This window comes from Callithrix jacchus, chromosome 14 (assembly GCF_049354715.1).
Source record: "Callithrix jacchus isolate 240 chromosome 14, calJac240_pri, whole genome shotgun sequence".
In the NCBI taxonomy this organism is placed as follows: domain Eukaryota; kingdom Metazoa; phylum Chordata; class Mammalia; order Primates; family Cebidae; genus Callithrix; species Callithrix jacchus.
Window position 1 is genome coordinate 109,853,129 of NC_133515.1, and position 26,456 is coordinate 109,879,584.

General features: G+C 37.1%; 1 long non-coding RNA gene across 1 annotated transcript; it reads left to right on the forward strand.

Annotated features, from left to right (window-relative positions):
• The first annotated feature begins 3,173 nt into the window (after nt 1-3,173).
• Nucleotides 3,174-26,456, forward strand: LOC108588300 (uncharacterized). The gene is made up of 3 exons (XR_008476499.2): nt 3,174-3,266; nt 10,716-10,777; nt 25,149-26,456. It is a non-coding gene; the product is annotated as an uncharacterized LOC108588300 (long non-coding RNA).

Genomic DNA, 26,456 nt, shown 5'->3' on the forward strand with positions numbered 1-26,456 from the left:
CGGACACATGCAGACTGTCTTCCAGGAAGAATAACACACAGAACGGACACATGTGGACTGTCTTCCCAGAAGAATAACACACAGAAGGACACATGCGGACTGTCTTCCTGGAAGAATAACACACAGAACGGACACATGCGGACTGTCTTCCAGGAAGAATAACAGAACGGACACATGCGGACTGTCTTCCCAGAAGAATAACACACAGAACGGACACATGTGGACTGTCTTCCCAGAAGAATAACACGCAGAACGGACACATGCGGACTGTCTACCCAGAAGAATAACACGCAGAACGGACACATGCGAACTGTCTTCCCGGAAGAATAACACACACAACGGACACATGCGGACTGTCTTCCCAGAATAATAACACACAGAACAAACACATGCGAACTGTCTTCCCGGAAGAATAACACACACAACGGACACATGCAGACTGTCTTCCCAGAATAATAACACACAGAACAAACACATGCGAACTGTCTTCCCGGAAGAATAACACACACAACGGACACATGCGGACTGTCTTCCCAGAATAATAACACACAGAACAAACACATGCGAACTGTCTTCCCGGAAGAATAACACACACAACGGACACATGCGGACTGTCTTCCCAGAAGAATAACACACAGAACGGACACATGTGGACTGTCTTCCCAGAAGAATAACACACAGAACAAACACATGCGGACTGCCTTCCCGGAAGAATAACACGCAGAACAAACACATGCGGACTGTCTTCCCGGAAGAATAACACGCAGAACGGACACATGCGGACTGTCTTCCCAGAAGAATAACACGTAGAACGGACACATGCGGACTGTCTTCCCAGAAGAATAACACACACAACGGACACATGTGGACTGTCTTCCCAGAATAATAACACACAGAACGGACACATGCGGACTGTCTTCCCAGAAGAATAACACACACAACGGACACATGCGGACTGTCTTCCCAGAAGAATAACACACACAACGGACACATGTGGACTGTCTTCCCAGAATAATAACACACAGAACGGACACATGCGGACTGTCTTCCCAGAAGAATAACACGCAGAACGGACACATGCGGACTGTCTTCCAGGAAGAATAACACACAGAACAAACACATGCGGACTGTCTTCCCGGAAGAATAACACACAGAACGGACACATGCGGACTGTCTTCCCAGAAGAATAACACACAGAACAAACACATGCGGACTGTCTTCCCAGAAGAATAACACACAGAACACACACATGCGGACTGTCTTCCCGGAAGAATAACACGCAGAACAAACACATGCGGACTGTCTTCCCAGAAGAATAACACGCAGAACGGACACATGCGGACTGTCTTCCCGGAAGAATAACACGCAGAACGGACACATGCGGACTGTCTTCCTGGCTTAGTATCTTTTAGCTCTTTGCTATGTTTCGGAATATATATATATATATGTATATATATATATATATACAGACACATACATACATATATATACATTTCTGCTTATTTATTGAAAGCAAATTATATACATGAGAATCTATGTGTAGAAATAAAATAGTATCCTACAGTAGCCCCAATACCATTTTTATGCTTTGAATACAACAATAATTCCTCATAATTTGTATCACTAAGACTATATTTAAAATTTCCAATTATCAAAAAATATTGTTCATAATGGCTTTTGTGTTGGACAAGAATCTGATCAAATTTCATTCAATTCATTTGGATTTAATTTCTCTTTTGCCTCTTTAAATCTAGAAAATTCCCTACAATTTTTATTTATATTTATTATTGTTTTGCCAAACATTGAAATTTGAAGAGCACAGGAGTATGTGTTGAGCACATCTAAAGGCTGAGTGTGCCTGAGTTGTTTTGGCAGATAGTTCTGTAACCCCAGAATTCCCTGTAAACTAGACGTGAGATTATCTGCTTAGAATCAAGTTGCACCAGTTCAGCAAGAATCGTTGCTGGTTGAATTGTGCGTCTCCAAAGAAGATGCACTCGCCTCCTTAGATTATGACCTTAGTTGTAAATACGATCACTGCTGATGTCGTTAGTTACAATGAGGTCACAATGGAGTACGGTGGCCTCTGGTGTCCTTGTAAAAAACTGTGAAGACAGATCTACTCAGGAGAACATCCCGATGACAAAGGCAGACATGAGTGGTAACCAGTTGCAAACCAGGGACTGACAGTGCCAGTTCCTCACCAAAGCCTGGAGCGACAATGAAGACCTGCCCTACAGGCTTCAGAGGAACCATGGCCCTGCTGATGTCTTAAATCCTGACGTACTTGAAGCATCCTAGTCTGTGGCACTTGGTTAAGGCAGTCTAGAAAACTAGTGTCAGAGCAAACTAAATATGGCCTGAGAAGGACTCTGTACTTCTTTATTTGAGTCCTTGTAGATGAACCGTAACCTAGCTTAATTGTCAGACAAAATCGAAAACCTAAGTTAATAGTGTGCACCTGTCACAGTAGCTGAGTATCTGCCAGCCCAGCGGCTATACTTCAACCACTCGTCCACTGCGGAATGTTAAAAACGTGTTCAAACAGGGCAAAGACCAACCTGTAACCATTCTCTCTGTTTCTGTAACTCACTTGTGATTCCTGTACATCACTTTGCTTTTTGTCTATAAATTTGTTCTGACCACAAGGCATCCCTGGATTGTCTGTGAATCTGTTGTGATTCTGGGGGCTGCCCCATTTGTGGATCAGTCGTTGCTCAGTTAAACTACTTAAATTTAATTCAGCTGAAGCTTTTCTTCCATCACTAGAAAAACAGGCAAGGCGGTGTACGTGTAGATGAACTGCATTGGAGGTGTATGGTGTCACCTCATTATTTATGGGGCGAAATCCGATAACTTGGGGAAGATTGGGAAGCTTAATTATAATGGTATTTTTTGTTTTGTTTTGTGTTCCTTTCCAATTCACAAGTAGGACTAACCTTTGGAACTGTGGAAATATCTGAACAAGTGCTCAGAAAATGACTTTACTGTTCGTTAATAATTGATCATTGTTGACCGAATCAATCGTTTTCTTTCAAGTTGAAAGAGGGTGTTTTCTGGCTTCTTCCATGTTTATGGACTAGTTCTATTCCAAAAAGAGAAATTTTTTCCTCATGAACTGGGGATGAACTATGATAGTTCTACCTAAAGTGCATGAAAAACATTTAGCTGTCACCAGTAACGATGTCAAAGGATGTGCTTTCTCCACCCACCCCAGCTTCACATCGCCATAAACACATGGCTTTTTATGGACCCAATAAAATACAGTGAGTATTCATTTTTGATGTTCATGTATCCCATATTTGGCCGATAGAAGCAACTTGAATCTAACTCTTCTGTGCTTTCAACATACCCTCCTTGGTCTTTTGTATCTTGCTGTTTTCCGGCACAAGACGTTCTAGGATAACTCTGTCCTCTGTCTTAGAACTTCTCCAATTGTTTTTTAGTTCCTGTATCGGAAAAGTGTATTTAGAAATAGTGATTAGATACTAGTCGTTCTGACTGCTTCTAAAGTTTATGTCTTTTAGGGTCGTTCAGCAAAGAGAGCTGGAGTTATTTTCAATAAAAGATCCTTAGCACATAGTCACATTTCCAATTTAAATTTAACATTTCAGGGTATTTTCCTAACTTCTTACGTGCTATTATATCTGTATCCGTTTCTCTTTCTGAAACTGAAAATCTCAGTTTCTTACATAACTTTAATATATATTCTTTTTTTTTTTTTTTGAGACGGAGTTTCCCTCTTGTTACCCAGGCTGGAGTGCAATGGCGCCATCTCGGCTCACCACAACCTCCGCCTCCTGGGTTCAGGCAATTCTCCTGCCTCAGCCTCCTGAGTAGCTGGGATTACAGGCACGCGCCACCGTGCCCAGCTAATTTTTTGTATTTTTAGTAGAGACGGGATTTCACCATGTTGACCAGGATGGTCTCGATCTCTTGACCTCGTGATCCACCTGCCTTGGCCTCCCAAAGTGCTGGGATTACAGGCTTGAGCCACCGCGCCCGGCCTAATATATATTCTTATATGAGAAATCTCATCATTTGTTTTTATATATTTTTATCTTTTTTCAGTATTCTAATGTTTCCATCACAAGAATTTTACACAGTTATGTTTATTCTTATTTTAAATTTTGTGTTATTGCTACTATAAATTATCTAATTTCTTATGGTTTCTACCTTTTAAGAAAACCTATTTTAAGAGTGCAGGCAAGCTTAGTATCAAATCTTGTGTTGCTGAAAGTGTTATCATTAGAAAACATTCCTGTTTATATTTTCTGCTGCCTGATATAATACAGCTGCTTCATTTGGGTTGTTTTTTTGTTTGTTATGTTTGGCATTTGCCCATCATAAATTTAATTGCTTTTTCCTTAGATTTAAGTATGTCTACCAAAATTCTCCTATATTTATTTTATTTATACATTTTATTTGAGATGGAGTGCAGTGGTCTTGACTCACTGCATCCTCTGCCTCCTAGGTTCAAGCAATTCTCCTGCCTCAGCCTCCCGAGTAGTTGGGATTACAGGCATGTGCCACCATGTCCAGCTAATTTTTGTATTTTTAGTATGGACAGGGTTTTGCCACGAGGTCAGGCTTTGAACTCCTGACCTCAGGTGATCCGCCTGATCACCTTGGCCTCCCAAAGTGCTGGGATTACAGGTGTGAGCCACCATGCTCGGCCTCAAAATTTTTCTTAAATAGGATGATTTGGTCCATTCCTATTCAATGTAATTGCTTATGAGTTTCTCTTACTTCATTCTTTAACTTTCCTTTTGTCTTGATTTTCTTTCTGTTTTATGCCCTACCTTCTCTTTGAATGATTTTTTTCTCCCTCACGCCATTTTCTGTATTGGTTTTTGTGCTCTGTACCCTAATTTTGCCTTTCTATGGGTTATTAAACCAATCTTAAGATTTCTACTTAACTTGTTGAAATCTAAATTAAATCAATAATTTTGTCTTTTTATTTGAAAATAAAAGGAGTTTTTGGTCATTTATACTACAAAATTAAAAATTAGAAAGCTTTTACTCTATTATAATTTTAAAATTAATACCAAGTTCCTTCTAATAGATTATACTATTCCTAAGCCAAAACAAAAATAAATTACTATACAGATCTCTTGATTTGCAGAATTAAAGATCTGAAATATCCCTCCTTTACAGTCAGCAATTTGAGTCTAGATGACTTATGTGAAAATGTCCCTCATTATCACAAAATGTTTATGTCCTGAAGACCACAGTTTTACAGCTTCTTCTTATAGATTTTTGAGCGTTCTCACTCTGGACACAATTACTGTTTAGGGCATAAAAATTGCATTCGGACTGTGATTACGTTGACTTAAGCTGAAGGCTAGTCTGTTTTAAACTGATAATAGCCAGAATTAAGGCCTCAGTCTTTAGGAAGGAGTTTTCTTCAAGATTCATCAATTGGGAAAACGTGCAGATGATCATATGTTTCCATTCACCTTTCTGTAGAGTAAACTACTGTGAGCAAATAATTCATTATAGTTTGCTGCTTTGAGGCACATGAAGGCACCATTGGAAACTGTGTAAGGAAATGTGCTCAGTGACCATTAGTGGTACAGTGACAAGCAGGAGAGCACAGCCGAGGTCCCACCCAGTGCGCTCAGCAAAACATCAGACCACTGTGGAGCCAGGACCAGCACAGCCTCAAACCCTTCAACGAAACTTGCTGGTGGTTCGCAGATCGCCACTTCCTTTCATCTGCAATACAAATGACCTTTTATCTAATATCGAGAAGAGAAGACAATTGCTTTCCGCTGCAGGAAAAACACTGTTGTTCTGCCTTATTGGTGAAGTAGGAGATAAATGATATTCAAAAGTAATAAACTGTGTGTGCAGAGAAAATGACTTCACTCCCTGTGGTGCACTCAGCGCATTATATAGTAAACTTTCATTTGCAGAAAACATTACCTTTTACACTGAATGTCGGAATCTCAAGTGGTAGATATTGAACATTATTTTATATGCTTTTCACTGCCACATGTCTTGGTTTCAGCTTAGAGGACTAGTTTATCAGCGACACATCATGGCAAATTAATAGGTACAGATAAAACCTCCCATAAATATTCATTACATCTCATTACTGCAAATTAATGAGATATTTTTAAATTAAACTTGGTCACATTTGGTACTGAGGATCTTGTTTTAGTATATGACGCTCAGAGATAAATTATAATCTTTAAAATGATTGAGCTCGTTATGAAGAAGTTTTAGATAGGCATTTTAGTAACAATTTAGATAAGGACTAACAACTATTACACTTGATTTAAGAAATTATGAGACATTCTCTTTATATTTTTATACTTCTAAACTACTTGAATAACACTTTAACTGGTCTCACATAATATTGCAAAGCAAATAACTTTACATGTAGGACACTATACTGCGTTTCAATAATTCAGAAAATGTCTGTACTTAGAAGTGCTAGCCATAATAAATCAAATTTAACAGTAAATATAATTTTTTTTGCACAAATAATGATTTTTTCTCATCTGCTTTAAGAATCTGAGCAAATATTCAAGGAACTTTTAGGAAAATAAATGCATATAGGATAAATTTTATAAACCAGTTAGAGCAGATTTCACCCTCTTGGTGAATTATGCAGTCCTCTAAGTGATGACTAGGTAGGAACTATGCATCTACGAAGGCCTCAGGTTCTGCTTTAGTGAGTAACACAAGGGAGGTCTTCCCTGGCCTGCCTGGACGAGAGACAATCATGCAGATTGCATTTGAATTGGGTCATTTTTATGTAACTTGGTTCTCACACCCTCTCTTCAGACACATATCTTTTTAAACATTTATTTTTAAGACAGATCTTCCTATGTCGTCCAGACGGGAGTGCAGTGGCTCTTCAGAGGCAAGTTCACAGATCCTCAAACTCCTGTGCTCAACTGATCTTTCTGCCTCAGCCTCCTGAGTAGCTAGGACTACAGGTGCACATGGCCATGCCTGGCTAGATATAGCTTAGTGAAAGACCTCACTTTTTCTGTTTCTTGACTTATTTCAAAGAGATTCTAGCATTCCTGTTTTTCTGGTATAACTGCTCCAACATAAAAAAAGAGCCTTTGGTTAGCAGCCCTTGATGAGCACGTTTGATGATCCTCTCTCAGCCAGGCACAGGAGCGACACTGCAGCCTCACATGGGAATCAGATCAACCATCCTACAGACACTGATAATGAAATTCAACCATTCATGCAGGATTTGATTACCTGACTGTATTGATCATTTCAGTTCATTCCTCCAATAAATACATTTTAGTCCACATGAAAAAAACCCAGTCAAATGGGTTCATTCAAGTTCACTCCTCCAAAATATAAATTTTAGCCCAAATGAAAAAATATCCAGAGTCAAATGCTCCAAAGCAAAACAAATCCTCTTAAGCTCTCTGAGCCTTTGTTTCATCATCAAAATGGAAGTTACCTGATTAGATAATATCTGAGCTAATTTCTCTTTTAATGTTCTAATATTCTAATTATGTTTAATGCTAATATTTTTAGGAAGCACAATTTTTACATGTTTTATTACATTTACTAGTCTGATATCTTCTACAGTGAAATAATTTTTACTCTTTGGCATTGAAATCTGTATCCCTTTATTCATCAAATATTTACATAGATACCACCTTTAGAATATAAGTTCCCAAGAGAGAAGTTTAGCATGTCTTGTAGACTTTTGTGTCCCTAGGACTCAGAACGAGGCCAAGCACACAGGAGGCGTTTTCTGAACACAGGTGAGTGAGGGCAAGTCTTCTATAAAAGATTCAGCTATAATTACAGGTGTTCTTTTATCATGAAGCATTCATAATCAAGTAGATATGGAAAGAAAGATACAAAAACAGTCATTATACAAGAGATCGTATAGTGAATGTTGTGAAGGTCATTGAGAGAGAATACAGAGAAAGTAGAGAGCTGCCTAGCATTCCCCAAGGGGAAAAAAAATGATAATTTGGATTTTTAAGACATGAACTCCTGAACTCCAGGATAAGGAGTTTGAAATCCAGAGAAATATCTTGCCTATTGTTAACTTCTGTAGCTTTGTTTTAGAATCAGCTTACTTGATACCATCAAAAACAAACAAACAAACCCCCCACGAAAAAAACAAACAAAAACAATCACAGGATTTGTGGAATGCAGTTGAATACACAGGTCAGTTTGGGGAAAACTGGTATCTCTTCCATGTTACGGCTGTTTATGCATACGCCTATTTTACCTACAACTGTATATGGACTTCCTTTAGCGTGTTCAAGATAAAGCTTCATGCTTCTCCAGAGCAAACTTACACATGTGTTTTTAAATATATTGTTAGTTACAAATATATTTTTCTATTATAAATTACAAGCTTGTGATATGTTTGCTATTTCAGCGTAAAAATCCTATTACTTTTAAGTATGAATCTTACAGTGTGTAACCTAGCTTAATTTCCAATATTAATTCTAGAGATTTGTCTGTAGGTAGACGTTTTTGGGACTGCTACATAAACAATCATATTATGTGTGAATAATGACCATTTTCTTTTTTCCCTTTTTAATTCTCACACATTTTATATATTTTTCTTTTTCCTTTCCTTACTGGAAGATATATATATATATATATATATATATATATTTGCTTCATATATATATATTTGCTTCATACTATTTATTTCTAGAAACCCAATGATACACTTTAGAACTTATTTTCTTTATTTTTTACAATTGATTCTTTTTTTGTTTGTTTGTTTTAACAGGTATGATGAAACTGGGAAACTGGTATTGTTTCTGACTATATTTAATAAGAATTTTTATTTAAGTTTTATTATGTCATATGTTTCCTGTAATTCCTTCATCAGGTTATTGAAGTGCTCTCCTTATAGTTTTCTAAAAGTTTTTATTATGCATTATCTCTAATACTTGAATCAGCTTTGAAGATTTATACTTTTCGAGAAAATTGTCCCTGTTTTCTAGGTTTTAAAATGCACGGGCACATTTTTTCATAATAGTCTGTTATCATTTTAGTCTTTATTATGTGCAGTGATAATTCCCATTTTCATTTCCAATATTGGCTCTTTGCCCATTCTCTTTATTTTTCCTTTGACCATCATTGCCAGAGGTTTGTCCATCTTATTACACTTTCAGAAACAAATAACCTGGCACTGTGAATGAGCTCAATTATTCCTTTGTTTTCTATTTTATGTATCTCTGCTTTCATGCTTATTACTTCCTTTCCCCTGCATCTTTGAGTTTATTCTGTGGCTATTCTGCTTAAATATTGTTTCTGCCTCATTCTGTTATATTCTCTTTTTCCCCCTGTTTTCCTCCTCCCCTTTTTTATTGTCTTTCTATACTTGGTTTGGACATTTTCTTTACTTGGTTTGGACATTTTCTTTCTTTCTTTCTTTCTTTCTTTCTTTCTTTCTTTCTTTCTTTCTTTCTTTCTTTCTTTCTTTCTTTCTTTTCTTTTCTTTCACGGAGTCTTACTCTGTCGCCAGACTGGAGTACAGTGGTGCATCTTCCGCCTCAGTCTCCCGAGTAGCTGGAACCACAGGCACACACCACCACACCCAGCTAATTTTTTTTTTTTTTTTTTTTTGTATTTTTAGTAGAGACAGAGTTTCACCATGGCCAGGATGGTCTCGATCTCTTGACCTCGTGATCCACCCGCCTCGGCCTCCCAAAGTGCTGGGATTACAGGCGTGAGCCACCGCACCCGGCGGGTTTGGACATTTTCTAATAACTGTCTTCAGGATAGTCAAATATGCTGATAGACCCACACACATGTTTTTACTTTCAATTTATGATATGCTTTAGTTTTTGAATACACGTTTCTTTCTTTATAATAATCTCAGAGGTTGGTGGAATTCTTCATGGTTTCCTGGAACATTTTGATCATTGCTTTTAAATCTCTGAAACACTAATTACTGGATCACTAAGAGCCTCACTATTGCTCTTGCCTCTCAGGGTATCACACAATTTTTGACAGAATCTTTCATATTTTATATTAAAATCTTTTTAATAGAAAAAGATCCAGATTTTTTTTTCCGAAAAGCGTTTTGCTAACTTTGTGCTAGAAAAATTAAGTGCAGATCATCTTAATTCTGTCAGGGATTAAGCTGCTTAGAGGTTCGAGGACTCATGGGAGGCTTTCTATCCGACAAGCTTAAAGTTCAACATAGCGACATCCCTTTTCAAAACTTGGAATGAAGTAGGTAGTGGACAATACACTGGACTTGGAATAAGAAAAACGGGATTCTGGCAAAATCTAACTGTTAACTACCAGGTTCCACTTGCCCTCAACTAGTCATGTGCACTAGCATTAGATGGGCCAGGATCAGGCTTCAGGGGTGGCTATGGGGGACTTGGACTAAGCATTGTGCTTGGTGCCACCTCCCAGCCACTCTGATTACTTCCCCCAGGGCTGCACAGGCATGCATTTACCCTTCACCTCCTGTCTTACCTTTCGGAGGGTCCATGCAATCCTCTTGCAATTTATTTTTCTTCACTATTATTTAGAATATCGGTATTCTAAATAACTAACAATAAATATCTATTATTTAGAATATTCTTCACTATTATTTAGAATATTGGTATTTTGAAAATCTAACAATAAATATCTATTATTTAGAATATCAGTATTCTAAATAATCGATGTAGAATATTTGGATTTCAGAGTAGTTTTTATGTATGTTAATATAACTTACTTTTCTTAAAATTAATTCACAGATGCTCAGAGTCAGGATCAACATCAGAATCCACTCATGGATTTACATCTGCTGGATGCACAGGTGAATCAGAATTGCTCAGGAGATAGAAAACCTTTTTAAAAATTATTTTTTGCTTGCCTGGTTGGAATTTTTGTTTTGTTCTGTTTTTTACCTGAGATGACATATTTTCTGCTCATCCTAGGAAAAAATAACAGAAAATGTTTTTCAAGTTTTAAAGGATGTGTGATTGGCTAGAAATGAGGGATGAGAAAACATTTGTATTAGCTCCCTGTTTGTATACTGTTTGGTAGAATAAGAATATTTTATCAGCCTAGCAGTGACAATTGTGCATGCTGAGTAGGTGTGGAGTTGTATATTACTTCATGCTCCATAAGTGACTTCAAAAGTCGCTCTTTGAATTACTCTCAGTTGTAATCTTGGCTAAATAAAGGTTGTGAGTCATATGGACAGCTTCCTGCTAATGTAAAGTTTTAAAAAGTAGAAACTCCTTGCTACTAAAATAGTTTTAATTTTTCTAACGTCATTATGCTAGATCCCCTGCCTTCCCTTGGTGTTTATAAGTCTATTAAGGTTTAAAGCAGAGCTGGAGTTGTCTATAACAAACTCTCAATGTTCAGGCTTGGCATCTGTGACAAAAGCCACGGTGTTCTTTCCTGTCCCTTTGGGTCAGCAAATAATGCTTAAAGATGAAACAATCGTGCAATGAAAATAAATACACACCTCAATATATCAAGCAGGTCCTACAAAAATGCTGGTTAATGTTTTAAATGTAAACCAAACAGAAACATAAAATTTTCCTTAAAATACAGATTTCTGAATTAAGGAAGCAGAGGTTTTGCAAAATGCTTGAAGGCCTTTGAAAGCCTTTTCCAGCACTTTCTAAACAGTTAACTTTTTCAAATGCAGTAATAATAAATAATAACAGAACTTTGGCGTATCTGGTTTGTGAAGAAAGAAAAAAATGAAAAGGAAAAGAAAACCTGCAGGCTGGGTGACAGTAAAGGTGAAGGTGACTCCAACCTCAAAAAGAGCTTGGTCCCATTTGGAAAAATTTGATGATTACGTTCATTTTATTTCTCTAAAAATGAGTAACAAAACTCAAAGAGACCGTTTACTGAAAGAACTGACAAATCCACGTCATTTTCTCGATGACTACTTCAGCATCATGCTGCTTTATTTCACAAACTTCCTGCTATTGCCCGGCAATCAATATTCTGGTTTTTGACCAACATTTTCTTAAATGAGGGTTTAGTAGCACATCAACATTGCAGATATTTGAAAAAAAATAAAAGACATAAAACAAGGAAAAATATGGCGATTTCCTTCCTTTGGATGCAGAGCTGTGGTCGGACAACCTTTCGGGAAAGTATAAACAGTAATAAACTATAAGAAAACTAGAACTATTTTGAAAGACAGAGGAGTATTGTAAAAACGCCCAATTCGTTAATGCATGTGAACTTCCGCAATTTCAGTTTCACTGTTTTCTTTTTGCCTTGAGTCACACAGGGCTTCCGGAGCACTAAACTGTTTCCTAGTGTTATTACGGCTTTGCATGCTGGGGTTGGTAAGTTGTGGGAGCAATCTCTTTGGACATCCCGGAGAGTTTATGTGTTTGGTGAACATGAAGCATGACCAATGTCTCCAACAGATCTTCTTTAAAAACTTGCATGTGGACACTGCTTACAAAGCATTCTTTAAAGCTGAGTATTTGGTTCATCTAAAAGAGTGCATTGAACATTTTACTCATGCAGTATTGTGAGATTAATGGAGTCATTTAGGAAAAAGAGATCATAATATAATGCTAAAAAAATGGAATCTGAAGACCTGAAGTCAGAGACCCTAAAATTTGACTTCCAGGCTTTCTACTTGCTCTGTGCATTTAGAAAAAAAATTAATATCTCTAAACAATATTTCCTATTATGTAACACGAAGATGATCTTGTCTAACTCTGAGGGAGAGAGAGAGGATTAAATGAGATAGTACAATATAAAATGCTTAAAATAGCATTTAGCACATTTTAAGTACTCAATATATTCTGTATATTTTTTGTCAGAAAATAATGCCATTATCCTTAACTGGGCATGACAGACCTTATGTGGTGCAGGTGTTTTATTTAAGAAAAATTAAGCCAAGAAGAAAAGTCTGTGACATTGAAATTTGTTCATTTAGGATTAAGAGCATTTTGAGCTCATTTTATATATTTATTTTTCAAATGTGCTGACTATTATTTTTAACATCGTGTTTGTTTATTTATATCTTGCTTCCTCAGCTTTGTAGTGTGAGCAGACACAAACACCTGAGGTGGCAACAGCTATACCCCACATGCAGCTGTACCACACAGGCAGGTATACCACACATGCAGCTATACCACACATGCAGCTATATCACACATGCAGCTATACCACACATGCAGCTATACCACACATGCAGCTATACCACACATGCAGCTATACCACACATGCAGCTATATCACACAGGCAGGTATACCACACATGCAGATTAACTGCACACATGCAGCTATACCACACAGGCAGGTATACCGCACATGCAGCTATACCACACATGCAGCTATACCACACAGGCAGGTATACCGCACATGCAGCTATACCGCACATGCAGCTATACCGCACATGCAGCTATATCACACAAGCAGGTATACCACACATGCAGATTAACTGCACACATGCAGCTATACCGCACATGCAGGTATACCGCACATGCAGCTTAACTGCACACATGCAGCTATACCGCACATGCAGCTATACCACACATTCAGGTATACCACACATGCAGCTTAACTGCACACATGCAGCTATACCGCACATGCAGCTCTACCACACATGCAGCTATACCACACAGGCAGCTATACCGCACATGTAGCTATACCACACATGCAGCTATACCACACAGGCAGCTATACCGCACATGCAGCTGTACCGCACATGCAGCTATACCACACAGGCAGCTATACAGCACATGCAGCTATGCCACACATGCAGCTATATCACACAGGCAGGTATACCACACATGCAGCTTAACTGCACACATGCAGCTATATCACACATGCAGCTATACCACACATGCAGCTTAACTGCATACATGCAGCTATGCCACACATGCAGCTATATCACACAGGCTGGTATACCACACATGCAGCTTAACTGCACACATGCAGCTATATCACACATGCAGCTATACCACACATGCAGCTTAACTGCACACATGCAGCTATACCACACATGCAGGTATACCACACATGCAGCTATACCGCACATGCAGCTATACCACACATGCAGCTATACCACACAGGCAGCTATACCGCACATGCAGCTATACCAGACAGGCTTCTGTCTATATTTTAGCCAAATGTAGACAGCACTATACATGCAGGTATACCACATACTCAGATACCTTCACAGAAGAAAGTCAGAACACTTTAGGAAGCATCACACTGTGTTTTGTTAGCATACTGGCTTTGTATTTCCTAAAGTGTATATTTTTTTATATTATAAATAAAATAGACCCATCAAATTAATTTCATACAACTTCCTGAAGTGCATATGGTTAACCATTTACTGTTAGACCTTCTTACTGATGACTTTCTTTGTAATTTTTATCATAAATATTTAGTATGGTCACCTGAAATTTACTAATAACTTTTTAACTTGATGGTGATGTCCTGTTTTATAGTTTTGATATTTTAATTTTTAGCCAAATATAGACAGCACTATATTTTCTCCAAAAGAAAAATAGTACTGATTTAGCAAACATGAGCCTCCTTCTAACACAGCAATGCTACTCTTGATTTTCTTCTACATTTTTATTACCAAAATAGAACAAAATATAATTGTGAAATATGTGATTTATATCATCAAACCATCAGGCATTATTGAATGGAAGATGTCTTAAGAAACATATAAAAATGCAATTTTCAAAATAACGAATATATGAGGAATAATGAGGAAAACTGTTCTATGTCAAATAGTCTTCATATGATGTTATGAAAGCAAATACTGGCTGGTTAATCATGTCAGAACACAATAGGAGAGAGGTGAGAACTTTACTTTTTAAATTTTAATTCTCAAATCTATTTTAAGCTAGAATATTTTGATTACATAAAGTGCCAACCTTTAATTATAATAGTACCCTTAGTTAAATATATCTTTTAAATCCTCAAAATATCACTATAAGTTTTTTAGGAGTCTCGAAGACTAATTACATGACCATTACATAGCATGTGGGGTCTTCATTAAGAAATATTTGTTGTTTATATCTTGTCTCTGGGAGCATCGTGTCTTTTAACTAAATATTCCTTGATTTTGCTGAAATTAGACTTCCTAAATACAGTGATCATTCTTTATAAATCTAGATTCCAGTTTGTTAGATTCTAAGCTTGCAACTCATTATTAAATACTGAGTTTCTTAATGCTACATTTGAAATAAATAAGAGGTTCTCCTGTAGATAACTGATATTTCTGCTACAGAAAATTAACTCATCACATGGAGTAGAATGTCTTAAGGCCATGGAGTGAGGAAGGGAGGTAAGTGAAGGGGGTGATAGAAGATTTTATTTTTAAGTATTGTACAACAATGTTAAAATTACATTTTCCAATATTTTAAAGCAATTTTATCTAAGCTTCGGAAGCATATTAAAACAATCCATATTTCAATAAAAGGCAAACATTTGTATGGTGATTTCTGAAATGTAATAGAAAATGCGTTTCTTTAACATGGCATTTTGACATAAGGGGACTTGCAAAAATATAAAGCAAAGCTGTTGAGCAAATATTAATTTTAGATCCCACTTTACCTTCTCTGAGCACTCTTGGAAGATATGATCAATTGACGGCTGTATCAGCTGTGCTTGGTGATGTGCATCTATGTGACACTCCATGTTTTATTCATCTGCTTCAAATTGAATTATTTTTTGCTAAAATTATTTTGCTGCTCTATGTTTTTCTGGTGTTCTGAGATATAATAGATATAGTTTCACAGGCCTCTAAAAATAATGGATAAAATAGCATATCACATACATTTCATTATAAGTGATAAGTGGTAAATAAATACTTTCAAAACAGATAAATGAAATGCTCTTACCTAAACAAAGACTTCCAAGGAGTAGATTTTTGTTTAAACGTTGTATGATTTTGAGACTTTATGTTTTGTTTTTTGCATATATAATAGTGTGTTTGTGGAGTTTAGAGATCAACTTGTCCAACACTCATTCCATAAACGTGGTGAGCGAGTTGGGTGCTGCATGACAAGAGAGGTTGATTTCGCAACATCTTTATGCTACGTGTATGCAACTCTAGGCATTGAATAAAAACAGGTGGGAAACAAAATCGTACAGGCTGAATTCAATAGGTTTAGACAATTCAGAGTACCCTTAACATCTGCTCTCAACGATTACCCTGTGCTAGCAGAAGCCAGCTCTCTTTCTCTGTCTAATGAAGCCTCTCATATTGCTCAAAGGTTTCATTAATGACCTCACCTGGGTAATTATCATAAAAACTATAACAATTCTCTTTTTGCAATATCCTTTTCTTCTCTCTTTTGTTCCCAGATTTGCAAATACTGTCAGATCTCAGCATGACCCTAGCATATATACACAACTTCTGACCAAGAAAGGAAGAAAGTTAACACCAAAACTCGTCCTCCTTCTATCGTAAAATATTACATTATATCAATACCAGTGTTTCCTTGTGTGTAAAATGGACACACACACACACACACACACACACACACAAGAACTTGGGGAACATGTATACCAGTGGGCTCCAAGTGTTCTGTGCCAGTGAACAAGAAATATGATTTCAGACTAGGCCAATTTATAAACAAAGATGTTTTTATTAGAGATAAGAGTTTGAATATGCAGGTTCAAACACCTGGGCATGTTCTCAGTTGTTGGCTGAAATCTAGACTCTAAGGTGACAAATTTTTTGAGGTTGACGCATCAGATACCCTTGCTTTACTGTGGAGTAGTAAACACAAAGCCTTCAGGAACTAGGTGAGATTCCATGAATGCATCCGGTAACTATGGCCCGGAGAGGATACAGGCAGCATTTTCTTCACAAAGCTGGTGAGAAGTACATCTATGAGTGGAAAAGCAGTGCCCTCAGAAGCACTGTGATATTTGTCCTCTGGAGGTCCTAAAAGACTCTCACAATATTGCTACTGAAATAACTTCCCTAATCCCAACGAGGACAGTATGACCTACAAGTCTCAGAATAAATCCTCAGCTGCCTCAGTCAAAATCCACCTGATATCATGAAGGTGGGAGGGCTAAATAAATAATTGCTTGATTTCAGTGTGGATGTTTAATCCATTTAAACTTTCAGAACTGAAATAGATTGGTAGACTTGAGTCATCCTGGTTTCTCATCAATTTGCAGACTTACTGCATGCTTCTGCCACATTCGGACCTCTCCCTCAACCCACACTGTGGCTTCATGGAAAGACTTTTGCAACCATATTGTCTAGAAAAAATATACTGAGCTTGCTTTTTTTTTAAAAATACTTTTTAAAATTTTTAATCAGCAAATAAAAATTGAGTATCTGTGATAATGCGACATGATGCTTTAGCACATGTATACCTTATGAAATGTCTCAATCAAGGGAACTAGTGTGCATTATCTGTACATACTTTTATATTGTGATGAAAACACCAAAAATCTACTCTCTTAGCAATTTTCAGGTATATTACACATTGTTATTAACCCTAGTCACCTTGTGGCACAATTGATCTTCTGAACTTACTTCTCCTATCCTACTAATATTTTATACTCTTTGATCAATATCCCCTTACTCTAGCTCTTCACCACCCCCAGCCTCAGGTATCCACCATGTACTCTCTGCTTGTGTGAATCTGACTGTCTTAGATAACACACATAAGTGACATCACGCAGTGTTTGTCTTCAGTACCTGACTTACTTCACTTAACGCAACGTCCTCAAGGCTCATCATGGTGCTGCAAATGACTCATGCCTATTAGAATGGCTATTACCAAAAAGATGGAAGATAACAAGCACTGGTAAGAATGTGGTGAAAAGGAAACCTTTGTGCCCTATTGGATGGAATGTAAATTATCTCAGCCACTATTTTAAACAGTATGGGGTTCCCTTAAGTAATTAAAAGCATAAAACTCCCATATGACCCAGTATTCCCAATTTTGGGTATATATAAAAAGAAAGTGTGGCATATAAACACAAAGGGATACTTAGTATTCGGTCTTAAAAAAAGGAAATCCTCTCATGAGCCTCATTTTCTACTAGTGCTGTACAGAATGCTGACACTTGTGAAACAATGAAACGTTATGTACTACTCCATAGAACTTCATACTGTTTGGCACTGTGTCCCCACACAAATCTCATGTGAAATTATAATCCCCAATGTTGCAGGAGGGACCTGGTGGGAAGCAATTGGATTATTGGGTAGATTTTTTCCCTTGCTGTTCTCATAGTAGTGAGTGAGTTCTCAGGAGATCTGCTTGCTTGAAAGTGTGTGGCGCTTCCCACTTTGCTCTGTCTCTCTCCTGCCACCGTGTCAAGACGTGCTTTCTTCTCCTTCATCCTTCTGCCATGATTGTAAGTTTCCTGACTTACATGGCCTCCCCAGCCATGCCTCTTATGCAGCCTGTGGAACTGTAAGTCGGTTAAACCTCTTTTCTTTATAAACTACCAAATCTCTGGTAGTTCTTTCTTTTTTCTTTTCTTTTCTTTTTTTTTTTTTAATGTTACTTTAAGTTCCAGGAGACAAGTACAGAATGTGTAGGTTTGTTACATAGGTATATGTGTGCCATGGTGGTTTGCTGCACTTATCAGCCTGTCATCTAGGCTTTAAGCCCTGCATGCATTAGCTATTTGTCTGGATGCTCTCTCTCTTCTCTCTCCCCACCCCCTACTGACCCCAGATTGTGTTGTTCCCCTCCCTGTGTCCATGTGTTCTCATTGTTCAACTCCCACTTACTCATAGTAACAACACCTGGTGTTGGTTTTTGTTCCTGTATTAGTTTGCTGAGGATTATGGCTTCCAACTTCATCCATGTCCCTGCAAAGGACATAAACTCATTCTTTTTAATGGCTGCATAGTATTCCATGGTGTATATGTGCTGCATTTTCTTTATCCAGTCTATCATTGATGGGCATTTGTGCTGGCCCCATGTCTTTGTTATTGTAAATAATGCTGCAATAAACATACATGTTCATGTCTCTTTGTAGGAGGATGATTTATAACCTTTTGGGTATATAAAGTTGACCCAGTAATGAGGTTACGGGGTCAAATGATATCTCTGGTTCTAGATCCTTGAGGAATCACCACACTGTCTTGTCTTCCACAATGGTAGAACTAGTTTACATTCCCACCAACAATGTAAAATCTTTCCTATTTCTCCACATCCTTGCCAGCAGCTATTGTTTCTTGACTTTTTAATAATCACCATTCTGGCTGCCATGAGATGGTATCTTAGTGTGATTTTTATTTACATTTCTCTAATGATCAGTGATGTGGAGATTTTTAAATTTTCTTTGCTACAAAAATGTCTTATTTTGATATGTGTCTGTTCACATCTATTGCCCACTTTGTGATGGGCTTTTTTTCCTGTAAGTTTGTTTAAGTTCCTTGTAGATTCTGGGTATTAGACCTCTGTCAAATGGTTGATTTTCTCCAATTCTGTAGGATGCCTGTTCACTCTGATGATAGTTTCTTTTGCTGTGCAGAAGCTCTTATGTTTTATTAAATCCCATTTGTAAATTTTCACTTTCGTTACAATTGCTTTTGGCATTTTTGTCATAAAATCTTTGCCCACGACTATGCCCTGAATGGTATTGCCTAGGTTTTCTTCTAGGGTTTTTATGGTTTTAGGTTTTACATTTAAGTCTTTACTCCATCTTGAGTTAATTTTTGTATCATGTGGAAGGAAGGGGTCCAGTCTCAGTTTTCTGCATGTAGCTAGCCAGCCCTGTGGCCCAGAAGCTGAAGCTTGTCACCAGAGTAAGGAATATGAGGAAGATACCGGATGAATTCCAACAACCGTAACTGTGCTCTTTTAATGAAACTTGATGATAGCGCCATTCTTACTTTTCATAGTTCTTGTTTGTTCTGACATAAACTGGGCTTACACAAATGGAGAAATGGATATGCACTGGCAATGACAACACTACCAGAAATTCGTTAATCTGAAAACAACACTGAACTTGGAATGACTTTTGGTTTGCTCAGCTGCTTTCCAACTCGGAATTTTATCATTCCTCTATGTCCCTAGATCTTGAAAATGAGGATAGTTGTCCTTAGATCATCTCTTGTGTGGCTCAAGACGATTGTTTTTCCAATGTGGCCCAGGGAAGCCAAAAGATTGAACACCCTTGCAAAAGAAGTCATTCAACTGATATCTTTTTCATTTCAGTTGCTCAAGTCTGCCCAAATTCTGTTTTAAAACACTTTTTTTTCCATGAAGAATATCCCGTGTGTGTCAGATTCTTGTACTGAACTATGTTTGATAAAGTTATTTACAAAGGTTGGCAGATCCAGAATCAATCTTCTGATATATATGATATACCATATATGATATATAGCATATCTCTCTATATATGATATGTCATATATTTTATATATAATAATATTTCGTCTCACTATATTTGGCATGGAGAACAACAAAAATTGTCCATAAACAAGCAGCCATGAGCAATATTTTCCTATATTTCTTGTTTTGGAAATCACAGATACTTCCTTAGATAACTGATAATGGTACAAATAAGTAGTATGTGACTCTACTACAGGGTGTCTTATATTTTAGCAGTTTTTAAAATCACCAGATAAAATAGGACATCCACTGAGTCCTCACGTTTCCATGTCTACAGACTGAAGCTCATTCGGGTGACTGCCTGACTTACTTAAAAGCACATAAATCTATTTGATAGCCAGTAAAACTTAGATTTGAAAACCAGAGGGTCAGATCACTTATTCAAGCAATATTTCTTGATGTTGAATTACTGATTATTTAGTAGAAATTTGAACCATGTGACATAAAACATTAATACATTCTTAAAATATCAAATATGATTTAGTAACATAAACTAAATGCAAAAGCTTATTGTGGAACTAAAAATAGATTTAAATGGTTTGAGGAAGCACTTTGGCCCAGAAGGAGATGAATTGGAGTGATTTCTAAGAACTGATTTAGTAAGCCTGGGGTTTTGGGTGGTTTACATTGGCCAGGTCTAACATTATAGACCATTTGGTACTTGACGTTAGTTATTTTAGCAGAAAAGTGAGAAATGAAAATGATGTTTTAAGTATAAAATAACCACAGAGAGGAAAATAGAGTAAAGGAAGAAGGAGCTAAAGGCAATACAAAAAGATAGATGAGCTACACCAGATGGTGAGCCCTGACCAGGAGAGATGGGTCAAGTATAAGCCACAGTTTGGAGAAGGCAGTGTTTTGATGAATGCCATTGAGAAAGAAGGGGATACCCCACCTAGGGAATAAGAGGCTCCTCCTGCCATTCTTCAGCTGTGGGGTTCTTGACTGCCCTCACTGAGCACTCATTTTTATGCTGTGCCTCAGTGGGTGAGTAGGTCTCCTCAGAAATTGCAAAGAAGCCAATGAGAACATCAAACTTGAATTATTCTCTCAGAGTTTATTTTTCTGCTAAAGACTGAAATTCCTACAGTTTAACCACTCAGTAAGCACCATTTGAGAAACAAAGGATTTCATTTGGCAGGATGATCAGGATTATTGAAATACTGAGTTTTTCTATTACACTGCAGGGAGAAATTACATGGAATGAATGACAACAACAGAAAATGTACCAACCCTGAGATAATGGCTGCCATGTTTCTGGTTACACTAATACTGCTAACATTTTGTGGTGGGTCCCTAAGTGTCACCTTGTTATGCAAATATGCTTCCTAGGTGCGACAGCTGGAGAATTTCAGGGCAATGATCCACAGAGACAGGATGATTTTTGGAATTAATGAGTTTAACAATATAATGCTTGCTTCATATTTATTTCAAGGAAAGATCAGTAAGGTTTAAAACCTTTTAATAAGCTTTATTACTATGTTGACAATGTAGAAATGAGATGCTTTAATATGTATTTAGGTCACGTGGGCAGAGATGTTTCTAAATTTCTATTTACATGTGCCTGTGATTATATTTCCCCATAAACATGGAGTTAATATCGCTGTTGAACAACTCTTTCTGTGTGTTTTTACCTTAACTATTTATAATTGAATGACATCTAAATGGAACAGGGAGAGAATAGCCATTCTCTTTCCAAGAGGAAAGAGAATCATATTTATAATATTTGGTGTAAAGTGTGGGAAGAATGGAGTTTTCCATTGCTACACCTCCGAAAATAGATCATTTTGTCTACTCTGTTTATTTTATTTTTTTGATAATGCACATTCCTAGTCTGAAAAAATTTTCAACGTAATCATACTTAGGTTTAAGTCATCTACTATGACATGGTAGACAGAAGGAAATTAATGAATATTTAAGTATTTTTCATACACTGAACATGTCCCAAAGAGTACATTTTATCTCAGAAAAGAATGGTAATATATCCTGAGAAGTTCAAACATTATTTCCACGAAGCAGTTAATGTCAAGTCTTGTAAAATTGGGCCAAGTATAGTATCTTGCATATAGAATGTGCTGAGTTAGTATTTAAATTAATTCATGGGAAAGAATAACATGACAGTTCCTTTAATATAAAAGGGACATGATTATTAACACAAATTCACTCAAGCAATTGATTTCATCTTAGCTTACCAGCTGGATCAGGTCTGGGACCCAGATTATGTCTGGTATCAATGAATATTTGTGTTACACACACCCCCGAAAACTCTCCTATAATTTTCTTCTGATGTTTTACCGGTACAATTTGGGTGCTCTGAAAAACACTAATGGACATATTTGTTATTGATTAAACATGAAAAACATTATGAGAAATGGATTGCTTATATGGGTTATAATACAATAACGTGCTTGTGAATATAAAAAATTGGTTGCAAACGTCCACAAAATGTTTCCCTTCTTCTAAAACCAATAATGCCAATCACTTCAAGTATAAATACATGTGCCATTGTTAAATTCAAGATCCTCTTTCAACTCATTCAGAATTATCTTTCCAGTTTTATTTTATGAGCCACAATATTGCACACAGCCAATGTCACAAAAAGTAGTATCCTGAGACGAGTGAATCTGGAGTCTTTAACTGTGCTCTATCCTGCCAAGTCACAGGTCCCTAGGCATTCACTGAAAGTACTAGTCATTCAAGACCCAGGACTAATGCTTTCTGTCACTGTAGATTGCCTTGTGAAGTTGGAAATCTCCTATGAATAAAATTATTTCATTACTCTTTTGTGTCTGGCTCCTATTGCACAGAGTAATGCTTTTGAGACTTATGCATAGTGTTGCCTATACCAATAGTGCATTTCTTTCATTGTTTTTCTTCTTTGAGACAAAGTCTCCCTCTGTCACCCAGGCTGGAGTGCAAGGAGTGCAGTGGTGCAATCCTGCCTCACTGTAATCTCTGCCTCTCAGGTGCAAGTGGTTCTCCCTCCTCAGCCTCCCTCGTAGTTGGGATTAAGGCATGAGCCACTACACCCCACTAATTTTTGCATTTTTAGTAGAGATGGGGTTTCACCATGTTGGCCAGGGTGGTCTTGAGCTACTGACCTCAAGTGATCCACTTGCCTCGGCCTCCGAAAGTGTTGGGATTACAGGAGTGTGTTTCTTCTTATTTCTTACTATTGCATTTTGTACATGGACCACAATTTATTTATTCATTCACCTGGTGATGAGCATGTGGGTTATTTCTACTCTTGCTATTATGAATGAAGCTATTAGGAGCATTCACGTACAACTCTTTGTGGCAGAGCATTTTCAATTTTTCTGGGTAAATAGCTAGAAGTAAAATTGCAGCATCTTATAGAAAGTGTACAGGTCACTTTAGAAGACACTGGCACAGTGTTTTCCAAAATAGTTACACCATTTCATTTTGCAAACAGCAATGAATGAGAGTTTCCAGCTGGTACTTTGTGTTGTCAGGCTTTTCAAGTTTAACCCTTCTACGGCTATGTGGTGATTTCTTTCATCTCTTTGCTAACTAATTAAGTTGAGAATCTTTCTCCTTTGACGAATATCTGTTCAGTTCTTTTGCCCATTTTATTTGTTTATTTATTTATTTTAAGACAGAGTCTTGCTCTGCACCCAAGCTGGCGTACAGTGGAGCATTATCAGCTCACTGCAACCTCTGCCTCCAGGGTTCAAATGATTCTCCTGCCTCAGTCTCCTGAGTAGCTGGGATTACAGGCATGCACCGCCATGCCTGGCTAATTTTTGTGTGTTTGGTAGAGATGATGTTTCACCATGCTAGCCAGGCTGGTCTCGAGCTCCTGACCTCAAGTGATCCGCTCGCCTTGGCTTCCCAAAGTGCTGGGATTACAGACATAATCTTTGCCCAATTTTAAGTTGGATTGCTGTCTTCTTATCGTGTTGTAAGAGTTCTTTATACTCTGGCTGTTAATTCATTGTCAAGTATAGTACTGTGAATACGTTTTCCCATTCTGTGGCTTGCATTTTCATTTTTACATGATGGTTTTTGAATATCAAATATTCAGACATTTTTGATAAAGTCAAATTTTTCTATTTTTTCTTGATTCATGCTTTTTCAGATTTTACCTGTGAAATATTTGTTCCCTCTGAGTAAAAATAAAAAGCTGGTCTGTTCTCTTCCAGAAGTTATACAGATTTTCGCTTTTACATTTAGGTTTAAGATACATAATGATTTTTAAGGGCCAAAGATATTTTTTTGGTCTTCTTAAATTTTGCAGCCATGTTTTCTAATTTTCTTGTAAAGCTTTTGTATACATTTCTGCAAATATTCCCTAAATGTTATATTTTTTCTGATACTATTCCAAATATTTTATTTCAAGTTCTATTTGTTTACTGTTTGTACATAAAAATGCAATTCATCTTTTATATTGTTATTAATATTCTGAACCCTTGTTAAACTCAATTGTTAGTTCCAGGAGTTTTTTGTAGGGATTAGCTAAGAGTTAAAAAAAGAAAAAAAAAGCAATTATCATATTGACTGTGAAGCAGAAAGTTTTACTTTTCTTCTCCAATCAATGTGCCTTTTCTTTTTCACTTGACCGATTTCCCAGCGACATGTGGACCAGGAGTGGTGAGAAAGGCCAGGCTATCTTTGTTCCCGACCTTAAGGGTAAAGGATTCAGCCTTTCATCATCATGTCTATTGGCATCTGAAGGTTTTTCATGTATATCCCTTGACAGCCTGAAGACATTTTCTTCTACTCACGGTTTCCTGAGAGATTTTGTTTGTTTGTTTTATCATGGATGGATCATTTAGAGAGAACAAAGGTAAACACAAGCTCAGCTGTGATCTATTTTTTACCTGATTCCTTGTAGGACCAACTTGAAGAAATCACAGAAGACAGGAGACTCAACCCAATATCCATCCTGTGACAACTGGACCTTCACATAAATAGATTAATGGTACCAGCTTGAGGAGAGTCCATAGCTGTGGAACACTCTTCACAGAAAGACCCTGGCTTAGAACTGCTTATGAGACACACTCAGAATCAAAGGCATTGTTATGAGGCCCCTGTCCCTGAAGGATGTTCTGTAACCCATGCAGAACTCTGTGGTACAAAATAGAAATGTACAAACAAAAATGATTCATGAGAAAAATTATCTCTACCCATTGAGGAAATAATCTCTTAAATGATAAAAATTTAAACAGTTTTGATAAAGTCCAATTTATCTATTTTTTTCTTTCTTGGCTCATGGTTTCCATCTTTTACCTATAAAATATTTGCCCCCTAAGTAAAAACAAAATGCTCCAGAGAGACTTCATCAATTCAGTCCTAACATCACATGTCAAAAAAGCGAATATGGGACCTGTGAAACTGTACTCCGTGTTTTGGTACTATTCCTGATTTGATTGATCATATTCTTGAATTATTAATTAAGCTTGATATTGGATTAGATTTCTGATCAACATGAGTCCGAATCGACACACAATACTTTGTGCTAAGTGTAAAATTTCTGCCAAATGATTTTTCAGCTTGTAGAGATGTTAGTATAAAGTTAAATCAACTTTGCATTGCTGAGAAAAAAACTATACTTGGTCATAGCATATTAAAACTTTTATATATTATTGGGTTTAATCCGTTAATATTTTGTTATGGATTTTTTGCGAGTATTTTTTTTTAATTATAGTTTTCTTTTTATTGTTATACTTTAAGTTCTGGGGTACATGCACAGAACTTGCAGGTTTGTTACAAAGGTATACACATGTCATAATGGTTTGCTGCATCCATCTCCCCATCATCTACATTAGGTGTTTCTCATAATGTTAGCCCTCCCTAATCCCCCAACCCCCTGCTATACTTCCCATAGCACCCCTGGTGTGTGATGTTCACCTCCCTGTGTCGATATGTTCTCATTGTTCAATACCCACTTATGAGTGAGAACATGTGGTGTTTATTTTTCTGTTCTTGTGTCAGTTTGCTGAGAACAATGGCTTCCAGATTCATCCATGTCTCTGCAAAGGATGTGAACTTATCCTTTTTTATGGCTGCATAGTATTCCATGATGTATATGTGCCATATTTTCCTTGTCCAGTCTATTATTGATGGGCATTCGGGTTGATTCCAAGTCTTTGCTATTGTAAACAGTGCCACAATAAACATACATGTGCATGTGTCTTTATAA